This window comes from Castor canadensis, chromosome 8 (assembly GCF_047511655.1).
Source record: "Castor canadensis chromosome 8, mCasCan1.hap1v2, whole genome shotgun sequence".
Classification (NCBI taxonomy): domain Eukaryota; kingdom Metazoa; phylum Chordata; class Mammalia; order Rodentia; family Castoridae; genus Castor; species Castor canadensis.
The window spans coordinates 145257872-145280668 of NC_133393.1; positions in this window are offsets into that span (position 1 = coordinate 145257872).

Sequence of the window (22797 nt, forward strand, 5' to 3'; positions counted from 1 at the left end):
GCCCCCACTGTGCCTTCTTTTCCTGGATCCCTCTTTTCATAATAACATCCCATTCTCCTTGGCAACGTGATTTGTTTAGCTGTATAGACATGGCTCAAGCTAGACCAATCAGAATCCTCCATTTGGCTTTCTGCTGGAATTTTTGGAAAGATTTATTTCCATTGGAAATAAACCCTAAATCTGGGGCTGCTGTGAAATGGGGTTTCTGCCACCTTTTCCTTCTCTTGGAAAGATCCAATCTGAGAACTGGAGAGAGCAAGAGAATGTCAACTATGCTGATTGAAGCTCAGTGTCTGGTCTTACCTTACTTTTATATTTGTCCTGAGTTTTAGATTATGTGAGTCAATAAATTATTTTTCCTTTATGTTAGGTTGAGTTTCTCTCATTTGCACCCAAAGTACTATAATTTCTGTTTAACAGCTAGGTCATTGAGGTTATATGAATCTATAAAGATTTTACAGCTTTAAAGTGGGTATAAATGATGCTGAAAAAACAGTTTTCTTTTCCGAGTAAGAATATGTGGGTGTGTATGTGCATGTTATATCCATAAATAGATAGATAGACAGACACCTAGTCCAGTGAGCTGCACACTTTGTCCAGTATATTATCATGTGTACCTCTCTTTGTGTGACCTTGAAACTGAGTAACAATTATCTACCCTCATTAGCTACCTCGTCCCAGACCCATCATTGATCCATTTCTCTAGTTTGTCCTTTATCAAGCCCGTGCCATTTCTGATTGGTTCAAGATTGGGTGGGTTCCAGGGTTCTGCACAGACTTTAGAAGTAAGATTGGTGTTGTTTATAGCTGGTTCTTCCTGGATATTTGAGAACCCATTGATCAAAGTCTCCCTTTAGGTCAGACAGTCACTCATATTTTCTCTTCTTCCCTTCTGTCTGTGGATCAATGTTCCCAGGGACCTTGTAGAGCCATGGGTAGCTGGCTTCATAGCTTCAAAGGCAATTGGTTTCAGGGCAGTCTATGGCCTGACAAATAGTTCACAACTGCAATGGACTGCTTAGTTCCAACTCAGGTTCAGGGCTATTCCAGCATAGGTTTCTAGAGACAAATTCTTCCGGAAAGTGTTTGTTTTGGTTCAAATACTTTTAAAAAATAAAGCTGGGGCTTTCTTTCAAAGTCTGTGTCTGGCCTGACTTTTTTGAGACATTATGTTCCCCTTACCATTATGTTAAGCAGTAGCTACCATTTTAAAACAGACCCCTGACATGCACATTTTTAGTGCTGAACCATTTGTCAAAACTCACTCTTTACCTTCAAACCCATGGTGCCCAGTGTAGCAGAGATGCCCATTACTGTACACTCACCAGCTTTCTGGGGCCATCTTCTTATTCTATTCCTCTTGCATCTTTATGTTTCCTATAATGATGTGAATGCACCTGCATACACTGCAACAAAAAGTCATAGGTAAGCTGGAGCCCTCAGCTGTGGCCTATGGTTTATCTTACACTGTTGGTCCTGCCTCAGTTTAGTAGTTGACATTCAGTAGTCGCTTCTGGTTTGGGGGAAAGTTCTGAGGCTTCTTAGCAGGAATTTGGGTTATAAATTAGAGTCTGGAATTTGGAATTTGAGTGTGCCTCTGGCCTTGCTTGCTGTTTCCCCTCTCTAGTCAATTCTGGCCCCAGCCAGAATTTTCCCACATGCATTGCAGTAGTATTTCTCATTCTATCCACTGCAGTCTGTCTCTCATTCTTCCTAGGAGGGAAGAACTCCTGTATGTTGACCTGGGGAGCAACCAGAGTGATGAGGACAAAAATATTTCCTTCCATGTACATATTGCACAATGTAGACTGCAAAAATACTTTATCTGTATTATCATACTTTATCCTCAAAACTATTTACTGATGTAAGTCTTCCCATTCCTTTTCCATATATGAGGAAATCTAAGCTCAGAAAGCCTTGCTACAGAGCTCATTGATTCATTTCCCTCTGTGTGCCAGACACTGAGTCAGGCTGTGAAGACACGCATATAACCAATGTAAGTATTGGTTCACCATCACTGTGCTCACAGCCACAGGAGCCCCGGAAGAACATGCCTGGTGTGGGGCTGGAGCTTGCTGGACCAGTAACAGCAGCTCATGAACTACATTTTGAAGAATGGTTACTGAAGAACAAGGAAGAGTTGGTTGGCAAATCAAAAGTGACAAGAAGCTTGGGAGCAGGCATCCCAATCATCTTGGGGTTTGAGGTTCATATGGAAGAAGGGTGACAGGCAGTGGATGTCCTATTTGGGAGAAGATTTCAAAAAGTTTCATGATCTCATCAAGCTAGATTTTGCATAAGAGGACAGCAGAAGGTGAGCTCTGGAGCTCTCAAAGCTACCATTTGTTCTCTAAGTGCTCATTGCCAGCAGCCTAGATGTCTCCCTCCTCCTTACTTTCACCTCCAATTAATAAATTCTATTTCTTTTATCTCCAAAATATTTCTTCAATCTGTCTCTTCCCCTCACCTCTTTTATTCAGGATCTTCTTACCCTGACTAATTTAATACTATACTGTTTTCTTTTCTACCTCCTCCAATCTTTTATCTCCCCATTTACCAACAATCACCCAAAATATGATTAAAAGTGGAGATTTTGACGGGGTGCTGGTGGCTCATGCCTATAATCTGAGCTACTCAGGAGGCAGAGATCAAGAGGATCACAGTTCTAAGCCAGATCAGGCAAATAGTTCGTAACACCCTATCTCAAAAACACCCTTCACAAAAAAGGGCCCGTGGAGTGGCTCATGGTATAGGCCCTGAGTTCAAACCCCAGTACCACAAAAAAAGTGCATATTTTGGAGTGTGACAACCTTGGGTTTCACTTTTCAATCAATACGATGTGTGAATTTGAACAAGTCACTTAGCCTCTGTAATTCTAAATCATCTCAGTTTTAAATAACACCATGTCATCAATGAGTGTGGGGATAAGGTCCACAAGTCTGCCTCTACTCATTCCTTCTTAGGTCCCCTAGTGAGTGTTAGTGCAGAGAAAACCTCCAATCAGCTGCTCAAGGGTATTGACTGATTAGAGCCTATGACATGAATTGGGCCACACTTGTGAGTAGATAAAGTTACTATTTCTTAAAAATCTAGCCACTTGCTTGGCTACCACTTCGTGCTTTCTGCCTCAGATGTAAGTGGGGCCTGAACTCTCTTTTCTAAGGGGATGCAGTGGTTTCTAGCATCTATGAGTCAAGGAGTGGGTCTAAGAACAGAGTTGTGTAAGTTATCGTTGGAAATGCCACATCAGCCTTGAACCTAGACTCATAGTCCAACTACATAGATCCTTTTTTATATAGTCACACAATAATTAAGAAGTTACTCTGATTTTCACTTTACTATTATCATATTTTATATAACATTAAATTTTACCATGATATTTCCACTTACTATTACATCTCTTAGAAGCCCTGTAGAAGCCTATAGTCTTTATCTGGTTTCAAACCTATTTTTTCCATTCTCATTCCATCTATCAACTCTCTTTCCTTATGTTCTAGGCACATTGAAGACCTAATAGTTATCATCTAGTGATGCTGCAGGCCTCCATGTCTTTGCACATGCTATGGCTTGGGATGTACTTTCAGTTCTCTCTTTCTCCATATATGTGTGTATACATATACACATGCATATATATAGATTCTTTTTATATATACACATACATGCATATACATATATGTGTATATATATATATATATATACACATATTCTTTTTTCTTTTGTTTTCAATGGGACCAGTAGGTGTCCAGAAGTCTCATACTGAATTATAAACATGTAGATAAAATTCTATATTCCCTGAGAAGCCTTTCCTTGTTTCTCTAGAATTAACTAATCCTCTCTGTGTCACCATTCTAGCTATTATTTACTACACAGATGTGAGATCATTTACCTAGTGATATTTTCCAAATTTGACTTTATGTCCATCTACCTTGTTAAATAGTAAATTCTGCCAAATCAGCAGTATTGATCACAAGGGAAAATGGTTTATGTCCGATAAGAAAACAACATCAGTATTAGTCAATGGAAATAGGCTAAGATCCATGAATGACTATAGAAAAAGTTTTACAGGAAGATGAGACATCATCAGGAAATAAGGAAGAAGAGCTGTTGTAGGTTTACATTCTTACAGTCACAAAAGTGAGTTCAGCTGTGCATGTGTATGGAGTTTGTCTGAATGAAGCAGAAGACAAAGATATAATAAAACTGTACCCTGATAATGATTCCTATCTCAAGATAATGATATTGAAATAAGAAACCCATCCATATGTTCATGAAATAAATCATAGATAGAGATAAGTGACCACTGTTCTGATGAGCTCTATTTCAGAAGCAGGCAGGGCTCGGGAGGTTTTTAGCAAAGATTTGTACAACAAAGGAGTTGAGGAGGAAAAGAATTTGAGCCATGTGAAAAGGGGCCCACATGTTCAAGATCTTCTTGTGCAAACCACTGACTCTAGTAATGAGTAGTACAAATAATTAAATGAATTTGGGGAGAATCTTCATGTCACAAATGCATCTTCCAGCAGCATCTCTGCGTGCAAAGACGGCAGGCTGGTTGAGCACCTTCTCTTTACAGTCCATGTGAGTTATTTGGATTGGAGCCATTGTGGTGGATTGTAATTTATTTTCCCTCCCAGCCTCCGGCTTTTAAGCAGGAATTTTTGGACCTCTCAGAAGAGATAGAGGATGAGTCAAAAATGTTATTGTATCTATATTTTACAGAACTCTCCTAATTGTCAAAGACAGAATGAAATACTTCTGTTGACTTACTTATCCTCATTTAAAAATTCAAAACAGTAACGCTGTAGGATGGGTACAGTTGTTCCTATGTTGTGGAGGAGAAAACTGAGGGTCTCAGAAGCTATGTAACTTGTTCAAGGCCATGAAAACAAATGGCAGTGTTAGCATTCAATTTAAAAAAAATCTATGTGCTTCCAAGCCCATGTACTATCAAGAGCCACAAAGATTATGTGATCACAGAATTAAAATCAGGAAAGGTTAATGTAAACTCAGGGATGAGGTTTGAAATGACAAAGAGATACCCACACACAGCTCCCATTTTGTGTTCATTTTGCCTTACCTGCTACACAGAGAGCTGAATGGAAACTACTCACCAAGAATAAGGCAGTTCAAAGGTACTTGAACTCTCAATAGAAGTTTGAGATTTTTCTCTCATGGCTTTGGATGCATATGTGCAAAATCAACAGTGTGAAAAAAATAAAAATGTTTATAGGCTATGGTAATCTTAGTAGTTAAGAGGACAGATGCTGACATCTAGAAGATCTGGATTCAAACAGCACCTCTGCTACTTCCCCAACCTCTGGTGGGTTATTTCACCTCTCTGAACCTGTTTTTATTAGGTAAATAGGTATAATAATATGTAACTCACAGTTTGATATATAGAGTCATGTCTGAAAAACACATGTATAACATAGTAATGTGTCTATAAACCCTGACAAATATTCAATTGAAGCTACTTTTATTATATTATATTCAAGTTGCTTGTTGATATCCAAAGCAAGCAAAATTAAGAAAATGCTTAGGAAATGTTAATGAAAAAAAAAATCAAGATTGAAAATTTCAAACCATAGAATGATCAAAACTATGCAACCATTAAGAATGACAATAACTGCACAGAAAAAAAACTTGACAGAAATGTATTGAAATTATTTAAATGATTGTTTTAGAGTGATGTATTTCTTTTTACTCTCTGTCTTTTCTGAATCTTCTGTGATCAATAGGAAATATTTTATTAATGCAGTAATTTAATTTATTTTAATGTATGCTTGTATTACCTTGATCCTTGATCACCATTTCCTTGAAATGAGTAGAAAAGTTTAATAAGTTTTTGCTAGCACAATGCCAGTTGGAGTGTCAGGAAATTCGGCTGGTAAATAGTTCATTGAGTTTTGCAGGCTCCTGGGACACCTCTAAGTTAGGTATGGGAGATGATTGGATCTGGGACCTCAGGACCGAGTTTCCCAAGAGCACTAGAAGAATTTGTTTTCTCTGTGCTCGGTCCCCTGGGATTGAACTGAAAACTCCCCAGACTCTGATGGAGGTTGGCTGGGCACCACATTCCCCTCCATACATGACCGGAACTGAGAAAACAAAGCTCCCAGAACAGGAACAGTCCTGCTTTGTCAGCACTGATGACTAGAGCAGCCGTTAATTAGGCAGAGATTAGCTTAAGTACAGTAGTTAGTTAATTGCAAGTTTTACACAGAACTCCCTGTGTCACAGCATGCAGCCTGGAAGCTGAGCCAGAACAGCAGGAAACTTCCCAGGCACACTACAAATACATCAAGTGGAAATTAATATATAGCAAAAGTTTGGGCAATGAGGGCAGTCCCTCCCTGCTGGTTTTGGAGACCCAGTTTAGCTTGACTTAAATATTAAGTAGCTCCTTCAAGAGTTTAGGTTGGTCAGGCTGGAAGTGTGGCTCAAGTGGTAGAGTGCTTGCTTGGACCTGAGTTCAAACCCCTGTACCACCAAAACAAAATAACAACAAAAGTACTTGGGTTGGTTGCCTAGGAAACAACATGATGTTCGACATGAATTCTGAGGATTGAGTGGGAGAGAGCCAGGTATAATTTGGAAGACCTTTTGAGTTCAGAGGGAGCAGTCAGAGAATCTGAAACAAAATTCATATTTGGGGAACAACGGGCAGGTCAGAGATATCTGGTACAGAGATAGTGGAGGATAAGTTAAGAGTGATGAGTGGTGATTCCAAGATGGCAGCTAGAGGTAGGAAGCAGAAAGCGACCCTCCTATAGTGAAATTTTGGAGAGACGCTGGAGACACACTTTGCAGGCATAACCACAGAGAAAAGGCATAACTTTGACCCCTCCACATCTCCAGCCAGTGCAGAGAATCTCCACTTCACGTTAAATGGAGAAACGAGGAGGGTCCCCGGGGCCGCCAGTGGCCAGCGCCCATACGGCTTGGGAAGACGCGGACCAGGTGAGCTTTGCGGTACCGCGGTACCCCCACAGACAAGCCTGGGCCAGAGCAGCATACCCCCCCTGGACAGACTGACCTCCACCTGGGAAAAAAAGAGAAACTGAGTACTAAGCAATAAGAACAGTTAAGACACGCTGGAAAGAGGGTGGGGTGCCCTGAGCTCTGAAGATTGGGGGAAGGGAATCCTTCCCGGGACTGTAAATAAACAAGCCGGGCGGGCCGGAGAGCCTCTGGTGGGAGCGGGAGCGGGGCGCACGCCCAGCAACCAGGAGCGGGGAAGCTTGTGAGAGTGGTGGAGGGAGGAAAACTCCACAGGAGAGGAGGGAAGACCCACTTCCCACGTGAACTGTAAATAAACATGGCAGCCGGCAGGAGCAGCAGCACCGCCCAGTAAGCAGGAGCAGGAAAGCTTCTGAAAGTGGCAGTGGGAGGAAAACTTCAGAGGAGAGGGGGGAAGACCCACCTCCCACAAGAACTGTAAATAAACACGCAGGACTGACAATGCGGGGGCAGTGTCACCTTTCCCAGTGTTTGGAAAGGGGAAAGCCTGTAGCAGAGGCTCCCGCACAGGAGAACTCTGAGCAAACAAAGCCTTTGGGACCAGGTGAGTGCTAGCTCACCCCAGAGATCTGCATAAATAACACCGCCAGCTACAGGCTGAGAGCAGCAGGCAGGCAAGCCACAGTTGCAGATACCAATCTCAGAACTGCCTCCAGATGCTTTTTTTTCTTTTTCTCCCTACCTTTGATGAGAGAACAACCGAATTACACCTGCAAGCCGAAAAATTTACTGAAACTGTATTGCATTTGAACTTGGGACACTTGGTGGGGCTTGTGTGTGTGTGTGTGTGTGTGTGTGTGTGTGTGTGTGTGTGAGTGTGTAGTTTTGTTCTACTTTGTGCATCCCCTTTGATGAGACAACTACAGAACAACATCTGAGGCACCAACTCCAGGACTGGAGATTGAGATGGACACCCAAATTATTAAGACTGAAACTGCATCGCATATAAACTTGGAAGTTTTTTGGTTTTTTTTTTTTAATTTTCTATTTTCCATTTTATTTTAATTCAATTTTATATATAGATATTTCTTTCATTTACTTATTTTTTATTTTTTTATCTTTGATTTTCAATCCTCTCTCTGTCTCTCTAATGTCTGTTCAGCTTACTGTCGATTAGTACACTAAAACTCCCTGTTTATACCTTTGAAACTCTCTTGTCTGATACCTTGTTCTGCTTTCTCCCTCTTGTCTGTATATTTGTTTTCCCCTTTTCTTTAACTTCTTGTTTTCCATCTCAGCTCACCCTTCCATTCTAAATATTACCACTGTTATTATTACAAGCTAGAAAATACTTAATTGCACACAGTACAGGGACACTAACAACACCAACGACAATGACGGGAAGACAGAAAAAACAGGGAAACCAGTTTCCCCACAGCAAAAAATTAGTACAGGAACCAGAAGGGAATAAAGAGAACAGAAACTCAGATCCAGACTCCAACAAAATGAAGATAAACTATGCCAAATGACCCAATGAAGCCCACAAGAATAATTTAAAAGAAGACATACTACAAGTACTCAATGAGAATTTTATAGAGATGATAATGGATAGGGTCAACCAAAATGTACAGGAGACACTCAAGAAATTCCAAGACAATAAAAATAGAGAATTTGAAAAAGCAAAAGAAGAAATAAAGGAAACCATAGAAGCACTGTATAAACACCAAAGTGAAAGAGAGAACACAATGAATAAACGTATAAATGAACTCAGGACAAAAATAGACAACATTAAAGAAGAAACCACCCAGGATATGGAAAACCTCAGAAAAAAGAACGAAACAGAACTACAAAACAAAACGGAAGGCCAATCCAGCAGAATAGAACAAACAGAAGACAGAATCTCAGAACTTGAAGATGAAATGGTAATTAAAGGAAAAATCGAAGAACTATTAATTAAACAACTCAAGAACTGTGAAAAGAAAATGCAAGAACTCACTGACTCCATCAAAAGACCAAACTTGAGAATCATGGGCATCGAAGAATGAGAAGAGGTGCAAGCGAAGGGAATGCATAATATATTCAACAAAATAATAACGGAAAATTTCCCAAATCTAGAGAAAGATATTCCCATACAAATGCAAGAGGCCTCCAGGCCACCAAACAGACCAGATCAAAATAGAACTACTCCACGACATATCATCATTAAAACAACAAGTTCAGAAACTAAGGAAAGAATATTGAAGGCTGTAAGAGAGAAAAAACAAGGAACATACAAAGGTAAACCCATCAAAATCACAGCAGACTTCTCAACAGAAACATTAAAAGCAAGAAGAGCATGGGGTGAGATCTTCCGGGCACTGAATGAAAATAACTTCAACCCCAGGATACTCTACCCAGCAAAGCTATCATTCAAAATAGATGGAGCAATAAAAGTCTTCCATGATAAGCAGAAACTAAAACAATATGTGACCACAAAGCCACCATTACAAAAGATTCTGCAAGGGATCCTGCACACAGAAAGTGACACCCAACTTAACCATGAAAAGGCAGGCAGCACCAAACCACAGGATAAGAAAAAGGAAGACAGTAGAGAGTAACCTCAACTTAGGTACATACAATCAAACCTTCAAACAACTAAGGGCAAAATAGTTTCTGCTTGGTATTGGGGGGTGAGAAGGAGGGAGCAGGGGGGAGAAATGAACCAAGCCTTGTATGCACATATGAATAATAAAAGAAAAATGAAAAAAAAACCAGAAATATGCTCAAAGCAAAAAAAAAAAAAAAGAGTGATGAGTGTAAGAAAGTAAATCAGAGACAAGATATGGAGGAATAAAGGAGCAAGAAGTGTAAGAGAGCGATGTAGTCAGCACTTCAGTGATAATCAGAGGGGTGAGGTCTCTGCAAGAAGGGAAGAGCAGGGTAGAGGAGATTTCATGGAGGATACAGAAGTTCACCTAGAAATTAAACTTATTATTCACTTACTCATTAATTGACCCATCTATTTTTTTTCACAAATAGAAATTAAGCATCCACTTGGTGCCAAGTACTGTCCTATGTGCACAAAGAGGAAAAGAAGTAGATTGATGAAAACAGACAATTCCAACACATTGTGATAGAGCTATGGTAAAAGTTTGTGCAAGATGATATGGAAACAAGAAAACAGGAAGTTAGTAAAGATTTTATAGTAAGTAGGGAATTTAAATCTGGTTTAAAAGGATGAATTGGAGTTCAATAGATACAAAAAGAAGGGCATCTCAAGCAGAGAGAAGAGTGAGGAACTAATGTTTGAGAGGTGAAGAACAATCACAAGTAGGTTGAAGGTGGATATAGGGACAAGAATAAGGAAGGAGAATGCAGTTGAGATGAGAAGAGTTTGTATTCCTGAGTTAGAAATTGGAAAGGAATTCTGTAGCCAATGGACCCCATGCTCTTTTCATCATGTCTATCATAAGTTAGTAAATTTGAGCACAGACTGGCAATACTCATTTGTTCATTCATTTAACAAAACATTACTGAGCATTTGTTATGTACAATACTAATCCCCATATCTACATACAAGGTTAGAGTTTCCTAAAGATGATGTGTAGACAGTCCTTTATCTTTTGCTATCTTTTCATATTTTATAGACTCAAAGTCTATTCAAGGTCTTCTGTGGGTCCTCATAAATTTTAGGGCTATTTTTTTCTGTTTCTATGAAAGATGTCATTGGAATTTGATAGCAGCTGTGGTGAAGCTTTTGGTCATTTTGGGTAGTATGGAAAGTCTAACAATATTAATTCTTCCAATTCATGAACATGGGATATTTATTTGTGGCTTCTTCAATTTCTTTCAACATTTTTAAAGTTTTCAATGTATGGATCTTTCATTTCTTTGGTTAAATTATTCCTAATTATTTTATTTTTTGATCTTATTATACATAGGATTGTTTTCTTAATTTATTTTTCAGAAAATTTGTTGTTAGTATGAAGACATACGATAATTTTTGTGTAGTGATTTTACAACCTACAAATTTACTAAATTTGTTTATTAGTTCTAACAGTTTTTAAACAATGCAATGTGTATTTCAAAATTGCTAGAAGAATAGATTTTTGACATTCTCACCACAAAAACTGATAAGTGGGTGAGGTGTGGATATGTAAATCAGCTTGACTGACTCTTTCTGCAATGTATACATAGTGAAAACATCACATAATACTACATAAATATATGCAATTACTATTCGCCAATTAATAATAAATAAATATATGAATGTGTATGTGTATGTTGTATATAAATACATACATGATATAAAAATCTTCAAAGACTTCCTCTGTACTCTAGATGCAATTGTTTGCGTGATTTTCCTTTCCAAAAGAGCTTAGAAACAGCTTCAAACTCCAATTCTTGTTCAATAAATAGTGCCTGTCTGTTTTTAACCCCTTTCTCCTAGGTGTTTCATCTATCTTTGATTTGATCATTTCTGCTTCAGGACCCTGATGGAATGAATTTTGTGTATACATACAGTAGCTTTGTGACCCGAACAAATGTCCTTTGCCTCTCCTTCCTATAGTAGATTTTTTTAAAGGAATTAAGACAATGTCATGGTGATTGTATCCTTGTTTAAACCATGCTTTATTCTGGGCTTTCCATGTACTGCCTCAGGAAGATTACATTGTTCTCATCACATCATAGCTGGGCAAGCTGAAACACATGGAGATTGAGTTGTGCAATAAGCTCCAGGTTCCTTACTATACAAACCTGCCAGAGCCAGGTGCTGAGTTTCATAGGTTAGGTTCAGCCTTGTTCAATACATCTTACATCATGCACCACGTTAATCACAAGTAACATACATTAGAAGTTTATTCTGAACCAGGGACTGTAGTAAGCGTGAGAAGTGAGCTTTCTTAATACCCCACTATAGAGGAACAATGATGATCCATTTCACAGATAAGGAAACTAAAGCTTCAAAGTGTTACCTGGTTTTCTGCAGGCCATATAGCAGGTGAGTGGCTGATTGGGCTTAGAACCAGGTAATTTATACTAAAACCCATGCATACAGCTCTTTAGCTATGCCACTTCCAACACCTGAGGGAGCCCCTTCCTTTTAACTGAGTTTCCTTCACACTGTGCTGCCTTGATGTTTGGAAATGGGATTATAGGTACACCACTTACTACCGTCACTGGCCCTATTACCATCAGTTAAGGACATTTCCAGATACCAGGCACTCAGCTAGTATTTTAATAGATATTATTTTATTGAATCTTCCTAACAAGGAAATGTAATTCTCAACCAGTTTTCATGTGGGGAATTGCCCATATCAATGGATCAATTGAGAGACATTAAATAATTTCCCCCAGAATCACGTAACTGATAAGATGAAGAGCCCAGACTTAGAACTAGGTTTTCCTAGTTCCAAAGCCCATTGTCACACGGGGTTTTCTGCAGATGTTCCAGGGACTGTCCCTCTCCTCCTGAGAGAGGAAAGGGCTACTGCTCTCTTACACACATGCCTCCATTCTGAGCTTATTGGGCTCACAGAGAATTTCCTGCCAGTCCTGTTCACAGTCCAGGCAGTGTCCCTCCCCCTTGCTTGTCAGCTGCAATCTACAAGAGGAAGGGCTTGTTCCCAGAAGCAGGATTTATGGCTTCAACTTTATCAACCTGGCTCCAAGACACAGTACCCTTGCCCAGCCACCTCTTCCCCATTCACCTTTCCCAGGGTGAGAAAAGCTTGTAAATTCACAAAGATTATGATTAAGCTTCAAGAGCCAGTCCTTCCTCCATCTATTGCACACACACAGACACACACCACACACACATGCATGCACACATGCACATACACCCTCATATCTCTTAAAGAGGTGTTTTTCTTGGCATATTATATTGGCCAAAGCTTTGACTGTACAGCCAGAATGCCTGAGTTCAAATAATACATTTTTTACCATGAGCTCTTGAGTCATCTCTTTTTGCCTCAATTTTCTCACTGGTTAAATACTAGTATGAATCTCAGAGGGTTGCTCAGAGGATAAAATTACCCCAAGTAAAGAACTTAAAACTGGCCTTGTAGTATACAAATGTTCCATAACTATTAGGTATTTTATTGTATCATCATCACCACCATCATTACAATCATCATGAAGGATGCTTTTATGTATTGCTCCTCAGGAGGTTTATTCAAGGACAGTGAAAGACATTATCCTTCAAAGTGACATTGAAACCAATGATGAGCATCACAACTCTCTCTGATCTTTTCCCCTAAAATAACAATCATTTCCAGTTATTGTGTAACTATTTTATTCCAGACACTGTAAGGTTCTAATTATCTGTGATTAATCTGTACCTGCCACCTCTCTGCTCTTGTACACTAATCCATTTCTTTCTCTTCCCTTGTTTATGTCAATGTCATGAAAAGCCTATTTTCCCAAGACCCATCAATTGGCTTATGGTTGAGTTTAGCCAATGAATGGTGTAAACGGAAGACTGGAGGGCACCAGGAGAGAGAAGCTAAGTACATCAGTCAGTTATTGCTATGTAACAAATAACCCCTAAACTCAGTGGCATACCATGGTGTGCAATTATTTCTGAATCTTCTGTCAATGGATATACAGAGATGACTTTACTTAGACTATGGGGGTTGGAAAAATACATTCCATGCATCAATTCTGTAGGTTGTCTGACACATCTCTTTTTCACATGTCTCTTATTCTTTTGGGACTACCCAATGCATATGCTTTTCATAGCAATGACAAAAATCCAAGTGGGCAAGCCTAACCCATAAAGCACATTTTAAGGATGGTGGCTAGAGGGAGGAAGCAGAAAGTGTGCCTCCTATAGTGAAATCTTAGAGAGACACTGGAGTCACACCTTGCAGGCAAAGCCACGGAGAAGAGGCAAAACTTTGACCGCTCCACACCTCCAGCCTGCACAGAGAATCTCCATTTCACATTGAATGGAGAAACCAGGAGGGCCCCCAGGCTGCCAGATGCCCATGTCCAGATGGGTTGGAAAGACGTGGACAAGGTGAGCTAAGTGCTATGCAGTACTTCCACAGAAAACCCTGGGCCAGATCAGTATAGCCCCATGGACAGACTGACCCCCACCCAGGGAAAAAAAGAGAAACTGAGTAATAAGCAATATGAACAATAAAGACACGTAGCAAAGAGGGTGGGGCTCCCTGAGTGCCAAAGAGGGGGAAAGGCGAATCCTTCCCGGAACTGTAAATGAACAAGCTGGGCCTGGCCAGAGAGGGCGGGAGCAGGAGCGCGCACCCAGCAACCATGAGCTGGAAAGTGTGTGAGAGTGGTGGAGGGAGGAAAACTCCACAGGAGATGGGGGAAGACCCACCTCCCACGTGAGCTGTAAACAAACATTTACAGCAACATTTACATGAGCTGTAAACAAACATTTACAGCATTTACAGGAGCAGCAACACAAGCCCAGCAATCAGGGGCGGGAAAGCTTGTAAAAGCAGTGGTAGGAGGAAAACACCACAGGAGAAGGGGGAAAGCCCCACTTCCCACGTGAACTATAAATAAACATGCAGGCCTGAGAAAGCGGGTGCAGTGTCACCTCCCCCAGTGTGCTTGGAAAGGGGAAAGCCTGTAGCAGTGGCGGTGGCGCACAGGAGAACTCTGAGTAAACAAAGCCTGCGGGGCCAGGTGAGTGCTAAGCTCACCCCAGAGATCTGCATAAATAATGCCTCCAGCAACAGCAGGCTGACAGCAGTGGGCAGGCAAGCCACAGCTGCAGATAGCCGTTCACAGACCTGTCTCCAGGCTCTTTTTTTGTCTCTCTCCCTACCTTTGATAAGAAAACAACCAAACTACACCTGCATGCTGAAAAACTTACTGAAACTGTATTGCATTTGAACTTGGGACACTTTGGGTTTTTTTTTTTTTGAGCAGTTTTGTTCTACTTTATGTTTCCCCTTTGATGAGACAACTACAGAACAACATCTGAGGCATCATCTCCAGGATTGGAGGCTGAGGGATGGGCACCAAAATTATTAAGACTGAAACTTCATTGCATTTGAACTTGGAGGGTTTTTTTATTTTCTATTTTTTATTTTGTTTTATTGTATTTTATTTTTATATATATATTGTTTTTCTTTCATTTACTTATTTTTTATTTTTATTCTTATCTTTATTCTTTTTATTTTTCATTTTCAATCCTCTCTCTGTATCTCTAATGCCTTTTCAGCTTACGGATGATTAGTTCACTGTCTCTCCTTGTTTATATCTTTGAAACTTTTTTGTTTGTTTCTTTATTTTGTTTTTTTTTCTACTAGATTATTTGTTTCTCCCTTTTCCTTTAACTTCTTTGCTTTCCATCCCCTCTCACCCCTCCATTCTAAATATCACTAGTGCTATTATTACAAGCCAGAAGATAGCACACAGTACAGGGACAATAACAACACCTTGGGCAATGACGGGAAGACAGAAAAAACAGGGAAACCAGTTTCCCCAGAGCAAAAAACTAGTACAGGAACCAGAGGGAAATGAAGGAAACAACACTCAGATCCAGACTCCAACAAAATGAAGATAAACTATGCCAAATGACCCAATGAAGCCCACAAGAATAATTTAAAAGAAGACATACTACAAGTACTCAATGAGAATTTTATAGAGATGATACTGGATATGGTCAACAAAATGTACAGGAGACACTCAAGAAATTCCAAGACAACAAAAACAGAGAATTTGAAAAAGCAAAAGAAGAAATAAAGGAAACCATAAAAGCACTGTATAAACACCAAAGTGAAACAGAGAACATGATTAATAAACTGATAAATGAACTCAGGACAAAAATAGACCACATTAAAGAAGAAATCACCCAGGATATGGAAAACCTCAGAAAAAAGAACGAAACAGAACTACAAAACAAAACAGAAGGCCAATCCAGCAGAATAGAACAAACAGAAGACAGAATCTCAGAACTCAAAGATGAAATGGTAATTAAAGGAAAAACTGAAGAACTATTAATTAAACAACTCAAGACTTGTGAAAAGAAAATGCAAGAACTCACCAACTCCATCAAAAGACCAAACTTGAGAATCATGGGCATTGAAGAAGGAGAAGAGGTGCAAGCAAAGGGAATGTGTAATATGTTCAACAAAATAATAACAGAAAATTTGCCAAATCTAGAGAAATCTATTCCCATACAGATGCAAGAGGCCTCCAGGACACCAAACAGACCAGATCAAAATAGAACTACTCCATGACATATCATCATTAAGACAACAAGTTCAGAAACGAGGGAAAGAATATTGAAGGCTGTAAGAGAGAAAAAACAAAGCACATACAAAGGGAAACCCATCAAAATCACAGCAGACTTCTCAACAGAAACATTAAAAGCAAGAAGAGCATAGGGTGAGATCTTCCAGGAACTGAATGAAAATAACTTCAACCCAAGGATACTCAACCCAACAAAACTATCATTCAAAATAGATGGAGCAATAAAAGTCTTCCATGATAAGCAGAAACTAAAACAATATGTGACCACAAAGCCATCACTACAAAAGATTCTTCAAGGGATTCTGCACACAGAAAGTGAAACCCAACTTAACCATGAAAAGACAGGCAGCACCAAACCACAGGAAAAGAAAAAGCAAGAAAGTAGAGAGTAACCTCAACTTAGGTACACACAAGCAAACCTTCAAACAACTAAGACAACTAAATGGCAGGAATCACCACATACCTATCAGTACTAATGCTTAATGTTAATGGACTTAATTCCCCCATCAAAAGGCACCGCTTGACGAAATGGATTAAAAAGGAAGATCCAACAATTTGGTGCTTACAGGAGACCCATCTCACTGACAGAAATAAGCATAGGCTTAGGATGAAAGGCTGGAAGATTTACCAAGCCAATGTACTCCGAAAACAGGCAGGAGTAGCAATACTTATCTTTGACAAAGTAGACTTCAAACCTACATTGATCAAATGAGATAAAGGACATTCCATACTAATAAAAGGGGAAATAGACCAAAAGGAAATAATAATCATCAACCTGTATGCACTGAATGTCAATGCACCCAATTTCATCAAACATACCCTGAAAGACCTAAAAGCATATATTAACTCCAATGCAGTGGTTGTGGGAGACTTTAACACCCGATTATCATCAATAGATAGGTCATCCAAACAAAAAATCAATAAAGAAATCCAAGATCTAAAATATACAATAGAACAAATGGACCTACTTGATGTCTACAGAACATTCCAACCAACTTCTACACAATATATATTCTTCTCAGCAGCCCATGGAACCTTCTCCAAAATAGATCATATCCTAGGGCACAAAGCAGGCCTCAGCAAATATAAGAAAATAGAAATTGTACCATGCATACTATCTGATCACAATGCAGTAAAACTAGAACTCAACAACAAAAGTAAAGACAAAAAACATGCAAACAGCTGGAAACTCCATAACTCATTACTTAATGAACAATGGATCATTGATGAAATAAAAGAAGAAATTAAAAAGTTCCTGGAAGTCAATGAAAATGAAAACACAACCTACCAGAACCTATGGGACACAAAAAAGGCAGTCCTGAGAGGAAAGTTTATAGCCCTAAGTGCATATATTAAAAAGACTGAAAGATTACAAATCAATGATCTAATGGTACATCTCAAACTCCTACAAAAACAAGAACAAGTAAATCCCAAAACAAATAGGAGAGAAATAATAAAAGTAAGAGCTGAAATCAATGAAATAGAAACAAAAAAAAACATACAAAGAATTAATGAAACAAAAAGTTGGTTCTTTGATAAAATAAACAAGATCGATAGACCCCTGGCAAACCTGACTAAAGTGAGGAGAGAAAAAACCCAAATTAGTAGAATCAGGAATGCAAAAGGGGAGATAACAGCAAACACCATGAAAGTTCAGGAAACCATCAGAGACTACTTCGAGAACCTATATTCAAATAAATTTGAAAATCTTAAAGAAATGGAAAGATTTCTAGATACATATGACCATCCAAAACTGAACCAAGAGGAAATTAATCACTGAATAGATCTATAACACAAAATGAAATTGAAGCAGCAATCAAGAGTCTCCCCAAAAAGAAAAGTCCAGGACCTGATGGATTCTCTGCTGAATTCTATCAGACTTTAAAGAAGAACTGATACCAACCCTCCTTAAACTGTTTCATGAAATAGAAAGGGAAGGAAAACTGCCAAACACATTTTATGAAGCCAGTATTACACTTATCCCAAAACCAGGCAAAGACACCTCCAAAAAGGAGAACTATAGGCCAATCTCCTTAATGAACATTGATGCAAAAATCCTCAATAAAATAATGGCAAACGGAATTCAATAACACATCAAAAAGATCATTCACCACGACCAAGTAGGCTTCATCCCAGGAATGCAGGGGTGGTTCAACATATGAAAATCAATAAACGTAATAAACCACATTAACAGAAGCAAAGACAAAAACCACCTGATCATCTCAATAGATGCAGAAAAAGCCTTTGATAAGATCCAACACCATTTCATGATAAAAGCTCTAAGAAAACTAGGAATAGAAGGAAAGTTCCTCAACATTATAAAAGCTATATATGACAAACCTACAGCCAGCATTATACTTAATAGAGAAAAACTGAAACCATTCCCTCTAAAATCAGGAACCAGACAAGGATGCCCACTATCTCCACTCCTATTCAACATAGTACTGGAATTCCTAGCCAGAGCAATTAGGCAAGAAGAAGGAATAAAAGGAATACAAATAGGTAAAGAAACTGTCAAAATATCCCTATTTGCAGACGACATGATCCTATACCTTAAAGACCCAAAAAACTCTACTCAGAAGCTTCTAGACATCATCAATAGCTATAGCAAGGTAGCAGGATATAAAATCAACATAGAAAAATCATTAGCATTTCTATACACTAACAATGAGCAAATGGAAAAAGAATGTATGAAAACAATTCCATTTACAATAGCCTCAAAAAAAATCAAATACCTAGATATAAACCTAACAGAAGATGTGAACGACCTCTACAAGGAAAACAATAAACTTCTGAAGAAAGAGTTTGAGGAAGACTATAGAAAGTGGAGAGATCTCCCATGCTCATGGATTGGTAGAATCAACATAGTAAAAATGTCAGTACTCCCAAAAGTAATCTACATGTTTAATGCAATTCCCATCAAAATTCCAATGACATTCATTAAAGAGATTGAAAAATCTACCGTTAAATTTATATGGATACACAAGAGGCCACTAATAGCCAAGGCAATACTCAGTCAAAAGAACAATGCTGGAGGTATCACAATATCCGGCTTCTAACTATAGTACAAAGCAATAACAATGAAAACAACATGGTAGTGGCACAAAAACAGACATGAAGACCAGTGGAACAGAATAGAGGACCCAGATATGAAGCCACACAACTATAACCAACTTGTATTTGACAAAGGAGCTAAAAATATATGATGGAGAAATAGCAGCCTCTTCAACAAAAAATGCTGGGAAAACTGGTTAGCAGTCTGCAAAAAACTGAAACTAGATCCATGTATATCACCCTATACCAAGATTAACTCAAAATGGATCAAGGATCTTAATATCAGACCACAAACTCTAAAGTTGATACAGGAAAGAGTAGGAAATACTCTGGAGTTAGTAGGTATATAGGTAAGAACTTTCTCAATGGTACCCCAGCACACAGCAACTAAGAGATAGCATAGATAAATGGGACTTCATAAAACTAAAAAGCTTCTGTTCATCAAAAGAAATGGTCTCTAAACTGAAGAGAACACCCACAGAGTGGGAGAAAATATTTGCCAACTATACATCAGACAAAGGACTGATAACCAGAATATATAGGGAACTTAAAAAACTAAATTCTCCCAAAACTAATGAACCAATAAAGAAATGGGCAAGTGAACTAAACAGAACTTTCTCAAAAGAAGAAATTCAAATGGCCAAAAAACACAAGAAAAAATGTCACCATCTCTAGCAATAAAGGAAATGCAAATTAAAACCACACTAAGATTCCACCTCACCCCTGTTAGAATAGCCATCATCAGCAACACCACCAACAACAGGTGTTGGCGAGGGTGCGGGGAAAAAGGAACCCTCTTACACTGTTGGTGGGAATGTAAACTAGTACAACCACTCTGGAAAAAAATTTGGAGGCTACTTAAAAACCTAGACATTGATCTACCATTTGATCCAGCAATACCACTCTTGGGGATATACCCAAAAGACTGTGACACAGGTTACTCCAGAGGCACCTGCACACCCATGATTATTGCAGCACTATTCACAATAGCCAAGTTATGGAAACAGCCAAGAGCCCCACTACTGATGAATGGATCAAGAAAATGTGGGATCTATACACAATGGAATTTTATGCAGCCATGAAGAAGAACGAAATGTTATCATTCGCTGGTAAATGGATGGAATTGGAGAACATCATTCTGAGTGAGGTTAGCCTGGCCCAAAAGACCAAAAATCGTATGTTCTTCCTCATATGTGAACATTAGATCAAGGGCAATCACAACAATGGGATTGGAGCTTGAGCACATGATAAAAGCGAGAGCACACAAGGGCGGGGTGAGGATAGGTAAGACACCTAAAAAATTAGCTAGCATTTGTTGCCCTTAACGCAGAGAAACTAAAGCAGATACCTTAAAGCAACTGAGGCCAATAGGAGAAGGGGACCAGGAACTAGAGAAAAGGTTAGATCAAAATGAATTAACCTAGAAGGTAACACACATGCACAGGAAATCAATGTGAGTCAACTCCCTTATAGCTATCCTTATCTCAACCATCAAAACCCTTGTTCCTTCCTATTATTGCTTATACTCTCTCTACAACAAAATTAGAAATAAGGGCAAAATAGTTTCTGCTGGGTATTGAGGGGGTGGAGGGGAGAGGGAGGGGGCAGAATGGGTGGTAAGGGAGGGGGTGGGGGCAGGGGGGAGAAATGACCCAAGCCTTGTATGCACATATGAATAATAAAACAATAAATTTTATTTTAAAAAAGCACATTTTAAGCTTCTCCTTATGCCATGCCTGCAAATAACTCTTGTTCTAAGCAAATTACATGGTCAAGTTGAGCATCAATGGGATGGAGAACTTTACTTTTCTGTGGTGGTGGGGGCAGAAAGCAAACATTTTAATACCACGGTATTTTTTCTGCCATTGTGTGTTTTGTATCTGCTTTAGGGCTCTATCTCCCCAACCACCCCAGCTTCCCCTGACAGAATGTTTGGATTCCAGCTTCTGCTGAATGACTCCAAATCTTGGAATCTGGAAATGCTGTGCCTTCTTTTTGTTCTTCCAAGCTAAAGATGGTAGTTTTCAGCTGCTTCCAAATATTGCTTTGCTTCACTAGCCCCTATTTTTATTTATCTTTTACTTCACACACATTTCACAAAGTACTAAATAATATACAAGGAAACGCTAGTCTTCCTTTCATCTCAACTTCCAGTTCTTTTTCTCAGAATTGGCACTGTAGGTAGGGTTATTATTCTGCTTTTCATATAGCATATTTCCCAGAAACTCTTATAATTTAAAGTTTACCACATTTCTATGAAGGAAGTGAATTATTTCCAGTTTGCAGGTGAAGAAACTGCTTATTGTGCAAACTTGGGAAAGTGACTGAATCTTTCTGAACCTGAATGTCTCCAGGAAGGATGAAAATTTTGATAGTAGCTGTGTCAAGGTTAATATTCAGAGATAGTGTATGTGAAATTCTTAGCATAGTGCATGGAATATTTGAAATGTTTGGTAAGTAATACTACTAATAACTTCATAACAATATATTATCAGTAATATCATTATGGAGGTAATTAATTTTACTATTTGCCAAAAGACTTATATAGAGTACTCACCTTCTGCATTTTAATTTAAACAGTAGCTATGCTCATAAAGAAAGAAGGATGAGGGTCCCTGAGAAAAATTTCTAGAGCTTTCTTCATTTTCCCCAACAGCTGAGGGAGACATGAAACAGCCATTGTTCATCTTTTGTTATCTAAGTAAATTGACATTTGCTTCAGTTGATCAAATCCATTTAAAAAGAGTTAGATATCTAGCAAGCATGAGGCCCTGGGTTCAAACTTCAGTGCCACTACCTGCCCCCAAAAAGTTAGATAATAACTCCTCTTCTAAGAAGCTTCCCATGATTAATCCATTCTTCCACACTCTTCCCTTGTAGTGTGGTTCTTGTTCATATTGTATTAGCCAGCATGAATATGGTTAGAAAATTTTGAAGTGATAAGAATCCTGGTTTGTAAAAAAGTATGTATTTCTGAACTTTGCCTCAACCTAATGATCTCTAAAAGTTCCAAGTAAGGACTGGGTTGACATTTTTAGAAGCACATTGGGTGATCTAAGGACTCAGTTTAAGCAGAGCTGCTCAGGTCCGATTCATGTTTATTTAGTCATTCAAGAAGCCTTTATAGCGTGCCCCCTCCATTATGGGCACTAAGAGAGGTAATGGACCTAGGGACATAAGATTGACAGTCTTGAGTTCTCAAGGATTTAGAGTCTAGTGTAGGGAGGGATAAGGGCAGAATAGTCAAACGATAGTTGATGGTAGAGGGCAATAAATGTTATGCCTGAAGCAAGTACAAATATTTAGGGAAGAACAGACTGGAAAATGGTGGCAAGAGAAGGTTTGGTTGTTCCCTATATAAAACTATGGCAAGCAATTCATCCTGAACTTTGTGAAGCAGTTCTGGATGTATATCTAGAGTGTTAGAGTAGGGTGAGAGGCAATGTCTGAAGCAGAGAGCCTTCTGTGAAATTCATATTGTCCCTCATCTACTCCAGTTATCTGTATGGTAGCAGCTGTTTCCACTGGCTTAATTTCTCTTTCTATTTGGGGAATGGGGCAAGTAGAAAC